Source organism: Vicugna pacos, chromosome 4 (assembly GCF_048564905.1).
Source record: "Vicugna pacos chromosome 4, VicPac4, whole genome shotgun sequence".
Lineage (NCBI taxonomy): Eukaryota > Metazoa > Chordata > Mammalia > Artiodactyla > Camelidae > Vicugna > Vicugna pacos.
In genome coordinates, this window is record NC_132990.1 from 43,112,924 (window position 1) to 43,131,237 (window position 18,314).

An 18,314-nucleotide genomic window follows, 5' to 3' on the forward strand; every position below is an offset into this window, starting at 1 on the left:
GCAATGAAAGGAGTGCATGGATCTAGCCCCACAGATGGATCTTACAAAGCAGCGCTGAATGAAAGAGAAATAAAAAGCAGGTTGCCACATGAGTCTTCCATCACTTATTTAAACATTCATTTTTAAGTATGCACAAAATGTGTTGTTGCACAGTTGCATAGCTATGAAATGTATGGAGAATGGGTGCAAAGAATTCATGGCAGACACATGAAGGTGGACGCTAATGGTGGGGTGGGGGAAGATGAGGAAAAAGGAGGGGCCGTGACAGAGCGTCCAGACAATCTTGATGAAAGCAGTCTACTTCTGAGCACATCTGGGGAATAATAAAGGTTTTAACTCTTATTATTACTTTCTTAATGGATCAGTGTTTTAGAAAGTAAGAAAATGGACTCATCCTAAAACTGAACTGCTCCAGGCCACCACCAAAACATCACCATGCATCTCCCTTTGTGTTAGCCAAGACCAGAGAGCCAGCCTTCCTGTTCTTCGCAGCCCAGATGGGTCACCACTGAGTGCCTGGAGCTCAACCCCTTCTCACTCCTAACCAGTCCCAGGTTTCTCCAGTCGGAAGCGTGTTTGAAAATTGCCTTGACAGTAACTGAAATGCTACACCTATATCCCTTTTCCTTTTCAGTGATGGTAACCCACAGGCAATGACCCTTTCACTTTCACAGCACTTCATTCTGACACGGGCTACCACTGAGAGAGAAATCAACCTGTGGGGTGGGGATGCCCGTTCACTGCAGCCCACACCCTGTGCCTGAGGGCACACAATGAATAAGGGAATGGATGAATAAGTGAATGAGGAAGAAAGAGGGAGCGAGAAAAAAGGATGAGAAACAGAGAAAAAGAAGTAACCAACTCAGTGGGACTATGGTGAGGTGACAGAGCCAGCCACAAGTCCCAGATTTATTATACCTGAGAGTGCAGTAAGTCTAGCCCGCTGAGAAAATAACCAGAACACGGTGTGTGTCAATAAAGTCACAGAGAAATCAGAGAAGACCACCCTGGTCTGCCTGGTGTTTTCATGTACTGGGACCAAGCACATTTTCCCCAGCACTCTCGCTCCATCATTACCCAAACAATGTTTCATTAGGGACAAAATATTGGTTAGCAGGGAACACGAATGGCCCACATTAGGGAGACTTTTTGGCAGAGGATGAAACCGTCTTTTCAATGACTAGCAAAAATATGATGGAAAAACAAGAACGGGCCTGGATAAATGATACAAAGAAATAAGCTAGGTTTAAAACTGTTCCTTCCTCCAGTGGAACAAGGGGTACAGTGGTTAAGAGAATGATTTCATGGCGCCAGAGAAGGGCAGGTTACCTTTAGTTTCCATCACTACACTAGACAATCCCTAAAACAAGTATGAAGAGGGGGAAAAATACTGTCTCGAAAAAAACAATGTGACATTTAGATAATATTTTTACATCACCAATTTATAATCACATTTTTGAGGGGGAAATCCGAAGGGACTTCAGGGATTATCTTGTTCAACCACCTCATTTTGCCAATGAGCTCAGAAAGCTAAATGTCTTCCCTGAGGCCTTCTAATGATTTAGAACTATAATCCAAGACTCCAGCCCCAATCTTCATATCTTCCACACGACGCCACATGGTTCCTTCCTATACAATTCTCCACCCTCTGACGTCTGTCTCAGCTTCCCAGTCTGAGGCTTCTGCTGGGAAATTAATTTCCTAAAAATTATTCTTAAGAAAATGAAGGGTATTTTGACATAGATTGGATAGTCCATAATATGAAAGTGTTATTAATACTCTTAGGTGTGACAAAGGTGTCTTGTTTTTGCAGAAGAATGTTCCTGGAAGAAGCATGAGAGCTGCCACTCCAGGACACCTGCAACTAACTTTTAAATGTTTCCGCAAAACAGAAAAGATAAACAGACATGGATGTAAAGAAACATGGCAAGATATTTAAAATTATTGAATTTAGATGGAAAAGAAGGGGAATTCATTATAACATGGTTTCCTTTTTTTTTTCAAAACATTGCCTAATAAAAATGAGGAAATGTAGATATATTTTTAAAAATGATTATTTTAAAGCCTTTCCAGTTTTGAGTAATATACTTCAACTCAGAGCCCAGGTGCTCAGACATGTCACGTGACACAGCTAAGTAGGCCTTCCAGGGAAGGGGGTTTAATGGGTTCCCAATTGCACGTCTAAACCTAACAGCAAAATCACATCTAGAAAGTGTGTGCAGGGAGTGACAGGAACCAGGTGAGGTTGTGCACTTGGCATAGAAGAGGAGACCTTGGACCCAGATGTCACTTATGTGCCTCCCCATCCATAAAAGGTGCAGTGGGAATGGAGACTGGGGTCTGCCTTCTATAGCAAGGCAGAGGTAGCCTATAAAAAATAAAATTCACACACTTACTACCTTTGTTTTCCTCTGTATTCTAAAGCAGTAACTTCACAGCATCTAACCCTGTGTTGTATCTCCCCTAGGAAGTACCATTAGTGAAAATGGAAACCCTCCCCTGAGCATCTGAGCACAGGGAGCTGAGTATCTGGGTCTCCTCTGGTGCTGCCTGGCTTTGTTCTTTCCCTTCTCTTTGAGCCTGATTTGAAGTCTGTTGCTCTCCACTTTCACATGAACCAGAAGGAATATAGTCTCTCGGGATTCTTGGCTATGACTCCACAAATTCCTCTGAGTCTAAACTCGTATTACTTCAGAGAGCTCCCTCAGCCAGGATAATTCTCAAATGTTTAGTCTTCCCTCCTAGACTTTTCACAAATGCCAACTTAGATCCCAGTTTCTTTTAGTTTTTATACAGAAATTTAAACAAGCTTCGCAAGTGTCACCTTGTACTTATTAAAATATTTTGCAGATACTAACTATATCTATATTAAATATAAAATAGATAAACACGTTTCTACTGTATAGCACAGGAACTATATTCAATTACCTTGTAGTAACCTCTAATGAAAAAGAATATGAAAAGGAATATATGTATGTATATGTATGATTGAAACACCATGCTGTACACCAGAAATTGACACAACATTGTAAACTGATTTCAATAAAAAAAACTCAAAAAAAAAAAAGTCAATCCATAAAAAAAAAAAAAAAAAGCACGGTATTGCTCTAAATTGACTCCACACAGAGCTGGGCAGTAAGGATGGGCAAGCTTAAGCTGATCACACCTGGTCTCGTCCATCCCACTCTGTTGGGTCAAAATACCTTCCCAGACCAGTCAAACAAATTTACTTACTGGGATACACAGATCGCTCTGTCAGGGGATAAGAAATCTTTTAAAGATGGGGAAGATTGAGATCAGAAAAACCACTATAATAAGTCATGCAAGTGATATCAATATTTCATAGTTTAACCACTGTTTATCCATCAACAGAGGAAGGGATAAACAAAATGTGGTATATACATACAGTGGAATATTATCCAGCCTTAAAAAGAAAGGCAATTTTGATACATGCTACAATATGGAGGAACCTGGAAACATTACGCCAAGTGAAGTAAGTCAGACACAAAAGGGAAAATATTATACGATTCCACTTATAGGATTTAACTATCTGGAATAGCAAATTCACAGAAACAGAAAGCAGAATAAAAGTTTCCAGGAGCTGGAGCAAGAGAAACAGAGTTACTGTTTAATGGGTACAGAATTTCTGTTTGGGATGATGAGGAAGTTCTAGAAATGGATGGAGGGGATGGTTGTGCAATATTGTAAAAGTACTTAATGATTGCGTTGTACATTTTAAAACGGTTAAGACAGTAAATTTTATGTATTTTTAATCACAATAAAAAATTGTGTTGCTCACTTCAGCAGTACATATAGTAAAACTGGGACAATACAGAGAAGATTAATAGGATGACACACAAATTCGTTAAGTGTTCCATATTTTTATGTAAATATTGAATCATGACAACATTGTAAAATGACTATAATTCAATAAAAAATGTTAAAAAAAATTGAATCACTATGAGGTACACTTGAAACTAATATTGTAAATCAACTATATGTCAGTTTTTCAAAATGTGTTTAATAAGTGTTTTCTAACTCTTAAGCCAATGCTTAGCACAAAACTCATGCAGCTGGGGTGTGATTACATTTTCCTTCAGCTAGCTAACTTATTACTATACTAACAAACATCAAATCTGTATCTTATTTTCCTATTGCCTAATTTCTACCAGTCAAAAGGGGCATTCCAGAGGGCACTTCTTTCTTAGAAAATCTCTCCTCTTTTGCATTGCTTCATCTTTCTCTTTGGGATAAAGCTCAAACAATGTATCACTGACTTTCTTTGGAGGATTTCAAAGCCTGATGAACTAAGAAGTTTTCAATCCACAGCCAAGTTTTCAGCCACATGAATTATCCGTATAGATCCAGAAATGATTCCCTCTTACATCCTGGGAGTCTGTAGATGTTGCTGGAATAGCTACCTATGGGATTTCATTAGAAAATTTCAGCAGTTATAAAAAAAAAAAAGTAAAATCCTAGGCTAACACTGTGTATTCAGAAAACTCAGAAATCATTAAATTCAAATCACTGAATGGAACTTAATGGTGAGATCTTGAGAGCCCATAATGTGAATGGGTTTGTGCTAGGGTCCTGAAGACACATCATCCCTTCTCCCAAGGACACTGTATGAGTGGGCAAAACACATAAAAACACATCATTTAAACAAAGCTAGGAAAAGTAGTGAGAGATCATGTGCCACAGTGAGTGGAAGAGGTAAGTGCTATGGAGAGTTTAGGGAGAAAGAAAAATAGAGTCTGAAGAGTCCTAATACGGATGGAGCACCTGAAGTGAATGAGGACTAAGAGCAAGGAAGCTACTGAACACCACAAATGAAAGGACAGAATCCAAAAGGATGCTCATGTATCAGTTAAGAGGAGGGCATAGAAGGGAGCTATGAAGCTAGAATAAGGGATTTATTCTAGGAAGGAGAAAGTAACATGAAAAAGGAAGGCAGTAACCTAACGGAGTGGTGAAGAAAGTGTTTTGAATGATTGAAAAAAACCTCTTAGAAGAAAACATAGGCAAAACATTCTCTGATATAAATGTTAGCAATGTTCTCCTAGGGCAGTCTACCCAGGCAATAGAAGTAAAAGCAAAAATTAATGAATGAGACCTAATTAAACTTATAAGCTTTTGCACAGCAAAGGAAACCATAAGCAAAACAGAACAATCTATGAAATGGGAAAAAGTATTTGCAAAAGATGAGGCTGATATGGGCTTAGTTTCCAAAATATATAAACAGCTCATACAACTTAATAATAAAAAAACAAACAACCCAATCCAAAAATGGGCAAAGACCTAAACAAGTAATTCTCCAATGAAGACATACAGATGGCCAATAGGCACATGAAAAAATGCTCAATATCACTATTTATCAGAGAAATGCAAATCAAAACTACAGTGAGGTTTCAACTCACACCAGTCAGAATGACCATCATTCAAAATTCCATGAACAATAAACGCTGGAGAGGCTGTGGAGAAAAGGGAACCCTCCCACACTGCTGCTGGGAATGTAGTTTGGTGCAGCTGTTATGGAAAACAGCATGGAGATTCCTTAAAAGACTAAACACAGCAGCACTATTTACAATAGCCAAGACATGGAAACAACCTAAATGTCCATCAACTGATGACTAGATAAAGAAGTTGTGGTATATTTATACAAAGGAATACTACTCAGCCATTAACAATAAAATAATGCCATTTGCAGCAACATGGATAGACCTGGAGAATGTCATTCTAAGTGAAGTAAGCCATAAAAAGAAAGAAAAATACTATATGATATCACTTATATGTGGGATGGAAAAAAAAAAGACAAATTAACTTATTTACAGAACAGACTCACAGACATAGAAAACAAACTTATGGTTACCAGTAGGGGAAGGGGGTGGGAAGGGATAAATCAGGAGTTCAAGATTTGCAGATACTAACTAGTATATATAAAATAAACAAGTTCATACTGTACAGCACAGGGAATTATATTCAATATTTTGTAGTAACTTGTGAGGAAGAATATGAAAACAAATACATGTATGTTCATGTATGACTGAAGCATTGTGCTGTACACCAGAAACTGATACAACATTGTAAACTGACTATACTTCAATAAGAAAAATATATATATACAAAAAAAAAAAAAAGAATTTACTAGTGGGTGGCAAAAGTCCCAAATGCCCAAAAGCACCTATTAGCTGCTAAATTCCACTGGAAAATTTACAACAAAAAATACTATAGTTGTATCTCTTGGGTAAATGGTGAGCTGGGAGGTGGTATCAAAATGTACACATGCTTATGACAGTGTGTTGTGCAAGTAAGTATTTTTTTACATGCCATACTTGTTTCACACTTGACTCAACATATATGTCCAACCATTCTTGATATCATAACCTAAATTTTTTTAATTGTAAGATCAAGTAACTTGCTTATAATTTGTTTTATTTTTCAAAATGAAATTCCAACTAAGACATTCCCACCCCAGTATTTAACATGAAAGACTGGAACTCATTCTAAGTGGGCTCACTTTAGTCTTTTTTTTTTTTAAGTGTTTTTAACTAGTTTATTTCAGCCCCCATCAGAGTTGATCCCAATATCAGTTTTCCAGGCTTCTGGTAGCAAAACGGGGTATCTGTTACCCTTTTGATAATAGCAACTTCGGAGTCTGTATGAAACCAATCTGGCATGTGGGTTGTTCACACAAATGCAGTAATTTAGTGGCAAGGGATTAAAGTACTGAACCCTCACCACATTCTATTACCCAGCAAATGTCAACTCAAAGACTAAAATCAAATGAGGACGAGATTCTTGGAGCAGGGAATGCCATCATCTCAACTATGGAATCTAACGAAGATCCCTTGTTCTCTTCTGAGCTCATGTTATATATTAAGCTTTAGGAGCCAGGTACTGAATCAGTTTCCTTAGGATGTGAGACTGTTTCCATGGTGACAGTAGCTTGCTCCTTTAAACTCCAGGACAAATGAATGGAGCATTCAGTAAATTAGGCAATTTCTAGGCATTTTCAAAGCCTAGGAACAGACAGATAATGGCTACAAGCCTTATCAAACACTGATTTGTTCCATTTCTAAGTGCAGAGGAGGCCAATGACAGAGAGATGTATCCCAAACCGATATTGACCCTGGATCAAATGTAAAATATGCCTGCTTCTTTCTCAGAGGGGCTTATCTTGTCAAATGGGATTGCGCTGGCTTCACCCTGGCTGGCACTGACATTATGATTGTCACCCACTCAGGCAGAACACAGTAAGAGGAAAAAAATTTTTCTATCAGTGATGCTTTCAAAATACCAAGGTTGGTTAATCTCATGTTTTCAAAAGGTGACACTGAGCTCAAGAATCTAAGTAAATAATTTTTAAAGTCTACATAATCCTTTCTTTTGTGAACTACCTATTAGACAGTTGTCGATGGAATGCAACTTTGGCTCTTGCGGCTGTATGTGTTCATTTGTTAGAGTTCACATAGAACTGCTTTAAAGAAAGACCAGCTCTGATTTTAAAGACTCTCTTAGCCAAATTTCACGTGAAGGTGGATGGCCACGGGTTAGGAAGAGTCTTTCAGGAACTACAATTTTCACAAAATAACATCAAACCCATCCTTCAGCTCATTTGATCTATTTAGCTGTAAAATATAGATTTACCCTTATTTAAGAACAGAAAACCCTCATCAGACAACATGCCTCAAAGTAACTTCCATCAGATTCTTATCAAATTATTTTTTGAGAATCGTCCACAATAACTGTTTTAAGGACAAACTTTCCATCCCTTCTTCCATACACGTGGTTCTCAATCTTGGCCACCTTGGCCACCAATCTTTAGGATCATCTGAAGAGCTTAAGATAGAAGGCCACCTTCAGGGATTTTGATTCAGTCGATCCAAGGTGGGGTCCAGGCAGAAAAGCCCCCTGGTGATTCTAAGGTGCAGCCCAAGTTGAAGACCACTGACATCCAGAGACAGTCAGGATGGTTAGACCTAATGAGCTCACTTTTAAAGTACTTATTATTACACAAGGTGTATACACATGAATACATTTCTCCTTATTTAAAAAGTTAAAATATTACACTTAAATCCTGCACTGGCCATATGCACTGCTCCCCTCCATCCTCAGTCCTCTCTCAATGATGGGCTCTCTTCCAGAACTTTTTCTGTTTACTTGCATACATATGTATTTTCGTGACATATTAGTGAATATACACATATTCTTTTCATTTTTATATATACTTTTATTTTATATATATACTTTTCATTTTTCAAAATAATTTTTCTCTTGTGTCATACCATGCATAATATTCTCCTACACTGTTTTCACTTAACAATAAGCCTTTGAGCTCTTTCCATGTGGTGCTTCTCTGCCTCATTATTTGTAACTTCTGCACAGTAGGAACATGCCATATTTTTAGAAGCCATCCCTCTAAATCCATGCCATCCAATATGGTAGCCACTGGTTACAAGTGGCTATCAAATACTTGAATGAGGCAGGAATGAACTGAGAAGTGTCCTATATATAAATACACGCCAGATTTTGAGTACTTACTACCAAGAAAAAAAGAATATAAGATATAATAATAATTTATAAAATTAAATTATTTTCTATCTTAAGTGCATGTTGGAAGGATAATATGTCAGATATACCAGATCACATAAAATAAAACATTTAAATAAATTTCATCTGTTTCTTTTTACTTCTATTAACGCAGTGATTAGAAAACATAAAATTACTTATGCAACTCACACTGTGTTTCTATTGAACAATTTTGTTTTAAAAGATGGGTGTTTAGGCTATTTGTAGTTCGCTTACATTACACTGCTGATTACATTATTAATTTATAACTAGCTAGCTAGCTAGTATATCTCTCTGCTTTTCAACTGTGGCCAAAATTTGAATCTTGGAGTGAGCTGGAAGTCTCAAACAGTTTGCTACTTTTTAAAAAATTGCTTGTATTTATCTTAAACAGGCAACCAGACCCCAAGAGCACTGTCTGTTTCTCAGCAAATGTTGCCCTTGGAACGACCTTCACGAGTACTAACTGATAATACAGTCGTGCCAGGCCAGGTGTTGGCTCTCAAATGTACCATGTGTTTATTAGTTAGAGATGATCCTGCCAAACAAATCAGCACGTAGAAATACATTACAGAGATCAACCTGTGACGCAGATCCAGAGGTAACATATGAAATGCCTTTTACCTAATCTTTTTTAGAAAGCAAGATGGTTAGCCTTCTCCAATTTTCACATTTACGAAAATGCAAGTTGTAGCAAATACGGTTCATGTTCCAAGTTTTCTGCACGAGAATTCAAATGTAAGGTACTCTGTAGCCTGAAAGCTTCTTAGGAGAAATCGCGACTCATAAGCTTCCTCTGTTATGAGGTCACTGACACGTGGGAGTCTAAAAGGGTGCACTGGTAAATGAAATACACGTTGCCACATGTGGCTGGTGCGTTAGCTGCTCTCTCTGGTGCTGGAGGGACCACAATTGTCCCGCCCAATGGGTTTCCTGAGCAACTACTATATGTCACGTCCTGTGAAATGGCTGTGAAGAGATGGACATGTTGGCTGCTCCCGAGGAGCTCAGAGAATGGTGAGGGAGAGACAACCCAACGAAGCCACTTCTTTAAGGTAGACAAACACTATGCCTTTAGTTCTGAAACAACTGCCCCTCAAATTTTTAGTCGCTTTACTGAGATATAACCTACATACTATAAAGTTTACCCAATATTATGTGTACAAGTCAACGGTTTTTAGTATCTGTGCTAAGTTGTGCAACCATCTCCACAATCTCATCTTAGAACGTTTACGTTATCCCCAAAAGAAACCTTGTACCCATCAGCAGGGATTCCCCATGCCCGCACCATGCCAGCCCAGGCAACCACTCATCTACTTTCTGTTTCTAGAGATTTGCCTATTCTGGACAGTTCAAGTTGGGATCACGTAACATGTGCTCTTCTGTGACTGGCTTCTTTTACTCAGCATAACGTTTTCTGAGGTTCATCCATGCTATAGCCTGCATCAGTACCGTACTCCTTTCTATTGCCAAATAGTATTCTATGGTATGGATGTACCAATTTTGTCTATCAACTGATGAATGGATAAACATTTGGGTTGTTTCTACTTTTTGCCTATTATGAATTATACTGCTGTGAACATTCATGTGCAAGTTTTGGTATGGACATAGGTTTCAATTCTCTTGCATAGATACCTGGGAATAGACTTTCTGGTTCATACAGTAGCTCCATATTTAACCTTTTGTGGAATTTTCAAGTATTTTCCAAAGTGGCTGCATCATTTTACATTCCCATTAGCAATGTATGAGTCCTCCAATTTTAATGTTCCTGAATATGGGCACAACTAATAATCTATGTGCATATTTAATATACTGATCTCTTCCTTACATTCTTTAATAGCTCTGTTATTAAATTAATGATGCACCTTAAATTAGTCGCATCCTAGAATAAGGGAAACAAAACGATAATTTACTGAGCCCCAACCAAGTACCAGGCACGCCTTGTTGAATGCTCATTTACCCTGTAATAGAGGCATTATCTTAATTTATCGATGAGGAAATGGAGGTTAAAAAATGGGCCATAATTATATAGCCACCACCACTGCACCATGGTACTATTACCATTTGAACTTGGGTTGGCTTTCTGCCAAAGTCCAATTTTCCTCTATGCTTTCCCACTGTTGCTCAAAGAGGAGCAAAGGGTAATATGTACCTTCTATGATTTCACTGAGACAGATAAATACACAAATACACGAATTCAAGATAGGCTGTGATAAGTGCTTAATAAAAGGAATTTTTAAAATACCCTGGAGTGGCCAGAGATTCAATCTGACAGGAAATAAACATTGGAAAGTATCTGGGGGTGAGTGGCATTTAAGGTAGGTCTTGTTTAGCAGGCGTGGGCAGAACATCTTAAATCAGTGCTGTAAGGCCATGCCATCCAATATGGTAGCCACCAGCCACATGTGGCTACTGAGCATTTAAAACGTGACTAGCTCAAATTGGGAAGTGCTGTAAAAACACACTGGATTTCAAAGACTTAGTATTAAAAAAAAGAATGTGAAATATCTTATTAATAATGCTTATATTGAGTACCTATCTGATAATATTTTGGATATACTGAGTTAAAGAAAATATATTTTTTAAATTAATTTCACCATGAAGTAAGCCAGAAAGAGAAAGAAAAATACCATATGATATCATTTATATGTGAAATCTTAAAAAAAAAAAAAGACAAACTTATTTACAAAACAGAAACAGACTCACATAGAAAACAGGTTTATGGTTACTGGCAGCGGGGAAAGGGTAGGAAGGGTTAAAATGGGAGTTCAAGATTTGCAGATACTCACTAATAAATATAAAATAGATAAACAACAAGTCTATACTGTATAGCACAGGGGACTATATTCAATATCTTGTAGTAACTTATGGTGAAAAAGAATATGAAAACGAATATATGTATGTTCATGCATGACTGAAGAGTTAATGCTGTACACCAGAAATCGACACATTGTAAACTGATTATACTTCAATTAAAATATATATATATATATAAAAATAAAAATAAAGGCAAGTCAGAGAAAGTCTTTCAGAAAGTTAAGGTAGAAAAAAATTTTTCACTCTTTTTTGCTTTTTAAAATACAATTAACAGAACTTTAAAATTATCTACATGGCTCATATTTCTACTGCATAGTGCAGCTCTAAGAAATAAAGATGGCAGAGGATATGCTGGAATCATCGACTGCTATCCCTGAAAAATGAAGAGATGTCACAAGAAACAAACCTGAAAAAGTAGGTAAAGCTCTAAGTGTTAAGGGCTTTGATGCCCTGCGATGTCAAGCAGTTTGAACTTCGGTCTGGATATAACAGGGAGTCAAAGGTTTTGATAGGAAAGTGAAAAAGTCAGGTCTGTGTCTTAGAAAGTGGATGTTGGCAACCCCTAGTTAACAGGACTGACAGGCGTGACAGGATGAAAAACCACCCCCAACCCACCACTAACTCTCCAAACTCACAAAAGCGCTGGAGTAAATGTAACACCACAAAAATACACAGCCAAATTTGAAAAAGCAGGAAAGGGAACTCCCAGCTGCCATAAACAGGAGGAGTTAAATGCCAGAGCAATAGGTCCAGAAGCTCAGGTGTGTCGAACAGGACACAGGCCATTAGATCTGGGGGCTGAGCCTTTCACATCTGGGTGGGGAGAGGAGAGAGGTCACTGCCTCGCACAAAAAGGGAGGAGAAACTGAAACACATGCACAAAACGGGCACTAGAAAAACTCCCAGTGGAGGCAGGGACCGAGCTTGGAAAAGAGAAGTCAGTAAAAAGATTAGGAGCCTATGTAAGATCCTACGAAGAAACAGTGTAGGAAAATTGGGAGAAGGTATTGCCTGGTGAATTAAATAAAGACAGTGTCAAGAAGAGGGAGAGAAGACAGTAGTGCCAGATGCTGGGCAGGCATAGAAATGGACAAAGGTGAGTCAGTGCTTTTGATGTGATTAGAGGTCACCCCAGGCCTCCCAGAGAGCAGGATCAGCACGGTGGCTGCATACAAATAGCAAGGGTGGCCCAACGTGGATTTCTTTGAATGTTTTAGAAGTGAATTGAGAGACAGGCTGTTGGCCTCTTGAAGAGAGAAGCTGAATCAAGGAATTTCTTTTTAGCAACAAAAGCCATTCAGAGGAAGTCAGTCAATCAGAAGAGTCATTCCAAAGATCAAGGCAAGAGTAAAGATCGATGAAGAAGCCGGGTAAGAGGAGATGATGACCACAGATGGAGCCTTCAAGAAGGTAAGGGGCACTGACGTCCAGCAGTGATATCAGAGTGATACTCATTTAAGTCACGGAGGTATCTTGCCACGAGTGGAGGTGGCTGAGGGCACCCAAGAAGGTCTGATGATATGGCTACTGGATTGAGAGAAGAGAGTCCCCAGAAACAGTGATGGGTGGCAAGGAGGGCCTGGCTGCCATCGGACTCCCATGAACACTATCTCAGAAGTGGCCCCAACACCGGGGTTACCCAGGGCTGCCCAGGGCTAGGTGCAAAAAAGTGCCTGCAGAACCCTGAAGAGGTCAAGTCTTGCTAAGAAGCCAGAGTGGGAAAGTAAAACCAAAACTAGAGGAAAAGCACGGGAAACTAGGCAGACACAGGTATAGAGACCAGGCCCCAAAACACAACACAGGGCAATGGTCACTTTGGGCTGCTTAGATGTTACAAGCGGTTAATAGTCAAATGAGAAAAAAATACTCATTTCGTCATTTATATTTATCCTCAACAGTGTTGTTATTTAAGTAAATGGTAAGCAGCATGTCCATTTACAAGTGAGAACAGACATAGAAATATGAAAATAATGTAGCAATTGTTTTCCTTCAACCCCTTCGCTTTTCAACTCCATCATTCATTCATTTAATCCTTCTGGGGCTCCTATACCATGCCAGTTTCTGGAGGGTGAGAATGTGGAAGAGTAGAACCCACATTGCATTTAACCTGAAACTAAACCTTTGTCCTGAGAATTTAAACTCAGTGAGTTTTGAAACCTCTGTTTATAGACAAGCCAAGAAAACGGTCATCAGTCCTTTCTTCCAGGAGCTGGAGAAAGGTCACCGATGGATTGAACAAATTCAGGAGTCCTTGACATTAATGCTAGGGTGTCCCATTGTAGAAGAACCTGTCTTCACTTGGCGCATGTTCACACTGTGGAAATGCTGGCATTCTAGCAACATGGAGGAGCAATTGAAAGAGGTAGCTTTCAATTTCAAAGAGGTGGCTGAGAACAAAGGACTGAGGGGAAAGGCCTAGCAGTGGGAACTGGAAAACCCAAAGAAGAGTCTCTGGGTGAAGCAGAAAAATCAGGTCATTTGGAAAACTAGTTGATCTTCATCAGCAGTGAGTGATTTTTTTGGCCAGTGAGTGATAAGGAATTGAAAAAGGAACAGTCATAGTGGCAAAAAAAATGTTTCACAAGAAAAAAATATATATATATATACACATATATCAGCAGAAGAAACAGAGACCTAACTTGGAGGGAGGAAAGATGATAAAACATGTCTGTCAAAGTACTTAGACTGGGAAATAACAGCCAAAAAACATTCAGACAAATCTTACATCTTCTTCCTATTTTGGATCAGTCTTACCTTTGGGTTATTTCTCTCTTTCCACCTCTCTTTCCGTCATGAAATGAAAACAAATGCTAACTTCTTCGTTCTATACAGTATGTAATGAGACATTAGTTCCAAGATCATTCCAAAAGCTATCTGACAAGAGGCAGCTTTGCTTCAGTACGCAGTAAACTGATCTGTGACCTGTGATCTGCAGTTTTTAAAAATATTTCTGTTAGAATCACAATCTGTAATTAGAAACGGAAATTAACTAGCTACAAATGAAAAATCAAATTAGCTTGAATTAGCCAAGGTAATGGAGTCTATCAAAGACATTAAATATTTTAAAGCAGTAAATTAGCCTAAAAAGCATCCCGTGCCTTGCAAATCTTGCAAAAACCTGCTGCCTGTGTGTCTCCTGAGGACTCTGCACATTTCTAAAATGAGGTCAGGCCAGATCCAATTAGAAGGGTGAACACGGGATGCTTCTGAATGTTTGGGGTCATAATTTAATAAGCCATTGCAGTAATTGGCTTAAATGTTCCACTGGTGGCTTCAGGGAGATAATACAGCAGGTAGACAAGCACAGGGCTATAAGTGATTAGGAACCGCAGGTATAAGCCATGCATAATAAGCCCGCAACACACTGTTAGTGCTAAATGCATTCTCAGTGATGTTATTTCAGCTAAAATTAGCTTATAGATCACTTTAACACCCTGCTTGAAAATCACTTTTCTCAAACCTTGAAAATATCTGGAGAATAATCTTGGTTGAATCTTGCTGTACAAAGGATGTTGGGGATGCAAGAAAGGGGAGCATTATTAGTGAAGATCTACCTTTCAGCTCCCATTGGGATATAACCAACCTATGCTCAAGGGATTGAATTTAAGTAAGCCGGCCCCACTTCTCTGTCATGGAGTGAAGTGGAGATGAGGGAAGACAAGGACTGAGCAGGAGAATGAGGAAGATCTCTCACCAAAACCTCTAAAAGACTCGGATGCTTGATGTCAGGTGGAGAACCATCATAGCTCAAAGACAATCATGGCCCAAAACAACTAGACTTATTGTCCCATCTGGGCACCACTATTTGTTTGTTTCTTTTAACCTGTGTCTGCTCCTCTGTGGTTACAAGACCAGAAACTGAGGGAGATTTGGAGGCTGGCATCCTACTAGCTCCACCTCAGGGAAAAGGGGAACCAGGAGGGAAGGCAGCACAAAATCAGTTTAACGAGAGAGAGGACCAACACAGGGAGAGTACTGGCCGCAAATACAAACACAGGTGTGTTGTAAAAACTAGTCTCAGCAACAGAATGATCATCTCGACCTTAGAGAAAAAGGCAAAGCAACATCAAGAGAAAGCATGAATTTCAGTTCCTTATTTCTTAATTAAAGTACTTGTTTGTTGGATAATTTCAGGTGAAATGAAGGGGTTTCCCCTCCCCTCCCCACCCCCTCCGGTTGCAAAGTAGTTAAATGCACACAGTAGCAGTACTGCTAAGAGTGATTAATGGAAGAAAAAACATTCACCCAATCTGGAAGCCATATATTGTATATACTGTTTCTTCTCTTAATTTGAATAGATGGAAACATAAGGATTAACGTACACACATTTTCTCCTCTCACTTTGTAATGGGTGGGAACATAAGGATTCTTATCAGCTGACGCTCTCAGGATTATTCATTAATCTTTGAGAATCTCATGATGTCTATAATGAACAGTAGCTATCACATCAGACAAGCCCTGATACATACTCTTGGTAACTTTCCTATTTACATGCCACATCATGCAGGCAGGCAGCCCTCCTCCGTGCTGAAGCTCTGCCATCTCCAACATGTGGTCCATCCAACCATGAGGCAGCAAAGGAAAAGGCAAGGGGGAGGCACCAACTCTTATCTGCATTGTTCCAGAAGAGACTCTCTGCTCAGAGTCACATGGCTCCAACGTAACAGCAAGGGAGGAGGGGAAACACAGAGGGGCACAAAAATTTTTGGTAAACACTAACTGATGTCTGCCATACATTCTCAACTTATTAAACAGTGAATCAGCTGGACACATGCCCAGCTTGGGGTAAAGTAAATGAGGGTACTAAGGAAACTTTGAAATTCTCTAGCAGGTAGTTTGAAATCACCAATCTCAGCTGGGGACAAAAGATAATGTTTGTGAACAAGTTGGGAGAAGGTTACTATTTCACACTTCATGATGGTACTCAACATGCAGGATTGGGGCTCTGGCTCAGGCAAGGTGCAGAAGGTAGCTGTTGGGGTGCTATTTGATTTCAAATCTGGCTGGAATCCAAGTTTCTCAACTTTAAGTGTAATGTCATGAAAACTAGACGTTGCTTCTTTTTAGAATGTGGGGCCCCTATTGAAATATCGAAGTTGCCTAAAGTTTCCACATGAAAAAAAAATTAATTCTAGGCCTTACTTTAGAGTGATATTGAGCAACACTTGTTAATTAGAATCACCTGGAGTTTGGCGGGGTGGCGGTTTTTTGTTTTTTAAAGCTAGTGATGTCTGTGCCCCAACTCAGGCCAGTTGAGTTACAATGTCTAGGGACAAGCCCAGGTAATGACTTTATTTTTAAACTACCTGGGTAATTCTAAGAGGCAATTAAACTTGAGAACCTTATTTCACAAGAAAGTCACCCCATCTCCTAGAAATTACCACTTGCTATTGGTTTTAAGGCTAGAAAGCTTAAGAAGTTAAATTAATGCTTGGGATCTACCCCCAGAGTCTGGTTTAATTGGTCAGAGTGGTGGAGACTGGACATTGAGGTATTTAAAGTTCTTCTGGTGATTTTACTGTAACACCAAGTACAAGTACTACTTGTGGCAACACAGTCATCCCTAACCCCTCTTGTCAGACCAGAGGTGGCTCGACTAAAATTGGGGAGGGGGAAGCAGCACAGGGTAGTGCTATCCGTGGTGCTGAAATGTCATTGCAAGGTACTTTTAATTGGTAGCGGCAATGAGCATTTATTTTAAAGATGATAAAACAAAATCTTCTACTGTTGCTATTTTCCAATTGAGAGATATAAAACTTCTTATAAGCAAAGAACTACGGTTCTGTGTATTTTCAGTTCTATGTTATGGCTTGTAAAGGGAGAAAGATTTTGAAAAAGGATGCTTTGCCATTTGTCCAGAGACCAGATAGAGCAAAGATCAAAATAATTACGAATGATGCTCTTGGAAAATCCACATATTTTTATTTTTAGCTATGACAGTGTCCTATTTTTAAATTTTTTTAATTATCAATAATTTTAAAGAATAAGATACTTTACTTCCCATCTAAACTTTGAAAGCATAAATGTTCATAGTTGTTGTTTTTCTGCTTAAGATGGAAGTGAAATAGTTTGAGAAACAGCTTATTTTCAGAGTAACATTCATTGTTATACCATTTAATGATACTTCCACTGAAGATTTCTATTTGAGACATTTGTGTGGCTTTATAAAAAAAAAGAGTTCACTTGATGTTATAATGCCAGTAATTAGAGAAGACCTAGAGGTTAACGTTTCCCACTTTTCCCTCCACATTCTTTACATCATTATCATAACTGAATTGTCCAGTCAGTAATTTCATATATTCTCTCCATGGTCTGAAAACCTATGCTCATACCCTCAAAATTCTGTGGAGATGCTATATGTTCCTTGACTCCATCCAATAACTCAGTAACAAAAGGGTTGGATGAACACTTTAAACCTTCCCCAATTTATGACTGTTCTCTGAAACAGAGAAAACATTTTCCAAAGAAAATAACATTATGAGAATATGAGCCTGATAATGCTAACCTGAAAATGCCAAACATCTGAACCCCATCTTACCAGCAAATAGCTCAGAAATGTGTGCCTCTTCTTTGCTAAATTCTAACCTTTCCCATAAAGCAGAAGTATGTGCGTGCATGAAATCTAATATATCACATAGGAGTTTCTTTTGGAACAGATGTGCCCCTAGAGCTCCAGAAGCAACTGGGGAGGAAGTGCTTTAGGCTGACACCGAGGCATTTGCTACTATGATCCAAGGACTGTTTGAAGAGTTAATGAGGGGGAAATATCCCTCATCTTAAGGTAAAAATCACTCAAGAACTCATTTTACTTATTACCAGGATATAAAAGTTGAACACCTGCATTTACCACTTTGGGGAGAAGTAGAGTATCTGCCCCATACTTTCTTAAACACTCTACGCTTAAAAAAAAAAAAAGAATTTCAAGATTG

At 38.8% G+C, this 18,314-nt stretch overlaps 1 protein-coding gene and 1 pseudogene across 3 annotated transcripts in view; one reads left to right on the forward strand and one right to left on the reverse strand.

Annotated features, from left to right (window-relative positions):
- GNA14 (G protein subunit alpha 14) overlaps positions 1-18,314 on the reverse strand; it is a 150,341-nt gene that overhangs the window by 81,883 nt on the left and 50,144 nt on the right. The gene's annotated exons all lie outside the window — the stretch shown is intronic.
- Positions 3,789-3,884, forward strand: LOC116280409 (U6 spliceosomal RNA; annotated as a pseudogene).